General features: G+C 43.2%; 1 pseudogene; it reads left to right on the top strand.

Annotated features, from left to right (window-relative positions):
* The first annotated feature begins 1,119 nt into the window (after positions 1-1,119).
* The window catches only part of LOC108304627, a 5,913-nt pseudogene continuing 5,214 nt past the window's right edge, over positions 1,120-1,818 (top strand).

The following is a 1,818-nucleotide window of genomic DNA, read 5'->3' as shown; positions in this document are numbered from 1 at the left end:
CCGGCTAATTTTTTGCATTTTTAGTAGAGACAGGGTTTCATCATGTTGGCCAGGCTGGTCTTGACCTCTTGTCCTCAAGTGATTCACCTGCCTTGGCCTCCCAAAGTGTTGGGATTACAGGAGTGAGCCACCGTGCCTGGCCACTCTACTCTCAATACAACAGCTAGTACAATCCGTTCACAGTGGAATTAAGATCATAATTACCTCTCTGTTCAAACTCTCCAGTGGCTTTTTTTCATTCATGACCTGGCCCCTGCCACCTGTCTCACTGTTCTTCCTGCTACTCTCCTGCTCTTACTCCTCTTTATAAACACTGAGCTCATGTCGTTTCCTTTGGCACGCTAGGCAGGCTTGATCCTGTCCTATCTCTTGGCCTTGCTGTTTCCTCTGCCTGGAACATTCTTCCCCTACTGTCTGCATGGCTCACTCTCTCACTGCTTTGGATTGTGGTTCAAAAGTCACTTTATCAAGGGCCTCCAGGCTGCTCTGAGACTTTGATCACTACCTGCAGAGGTCTGTCCTGGACCTTGTCTTAGCAACGAATGAATGAAATACTCTCTTACCTACAGAATACAGTGCAAGAGTCGGGCTAAGGGGTCCTCAGTTGCTTTTAGAGGGTGATTGCAGCTAATTGACTACAACTCACTGTTCCTTCTTGCATTTATTCAGTATAGATTTAATAACAGGTTTTAAGTCAACATGCTTGTAAATACTTAACATGGAAAAAAGTGTGGATTTACGAATCATAAAAACCTTTGGTTCTGAGGCCCAGAATAAACATCATTAACTAGTAATTCTTTTTCACCCTCCCCCGAGAGGGCCATCTAGCACAAAGTTCATATGAGTAAACAGAGTAGAGACAAAGGAATGTGAGGTAAACAGATTTAACTGGGGAAGCTTTTATTATCTTATGTTTAAGTCACCTTGTAACTTAAAGCTCTAAGGTAAGGACTGGCTATCTTCAACTCGGCTCATTAAAACTCTGAGCTTTTATTATCTTATGTTTAAGTCACCTTGTGTTCCCCCCTGGCTTAGACAGTTCATGGGCTTTCAGATTTGACAATTTTCTCACCAGTCTCTAAAAAGGAGCTTTTATCTGCACATTATAGGTTAGCATAGATGAATGATGACCCTACAGTGTGTGGGAAAATCCCAAAGGTTGACCACTGTGAATGGGAACTACCCCAGATGTGTCAGGAGCTCCACAGGCATGCTCACTTCTTCACTGGCTGGAGCTGGGTAAGATGGAAAGGAAACCCAAATCAAGACACTTTGCTGCTTCAGTTCTTTTATTGCATGTCACAGTCCAATGTGTCTCCATTTAAAGTCAGATTTTTTGTTGAATGGTCACACCAGCTGCAGGTCCTTGGGTCAGAAGTCTTGATATCACCAATTGTTCATTTTCTTGATGGACTTCCGTACTTCAGGCATTTGTGTGTAGCTGGTCAATTGTGAAGTTTTCAGGGTGGTGTAGAACCCTCTCTTTTTGGGACAGTTGGTTCTCCTTGTGCAGCATGTCCTGAAGCTAGCCTGTCTCCACCCTCTTTCTAAGTGTGTGAGGTCTCTTGTTAGGCAGCATAAAGTGAGAGAGGACTCCTAAAGAGGGAGAAAAACTCCTCCAACATTTGCTGAAACATGTTTGTAAACTGACCAAGATGTAATTGGAATGGCATAAAAAGACTAAAATTTATTTAATTTCTTGCCATCTGGCTTGTGATATATGGTACCTTCAATTGAGTTTAGAAGGAACGTTGGCCATAGGTCAAGAGGTGAGATGTGTGTGTGTGTGTGTGTGTGTGTGTGTGTGTGTGTGTGTGT

This window comes from Cebus imitator, unplaced genomic scaffold (assembly GCF_001604975.1).
Source record: "Cebus imitator isolate Cc_AM_T3 unplaced genomic scaffold, Cebus_imitator-1.0 Scaffold56, whole genome shotgun sequence".
Lineage (NCBI taxonomy): Eukaryota > Metazoa > Chordata > Mammalia > Primates > Cebidae > Cebus > Cebus imitator.
Note: the sequence above shows the minus strand (reverse complement) of the source record. Positions and strands in the feature narration are given on the sequence as shown.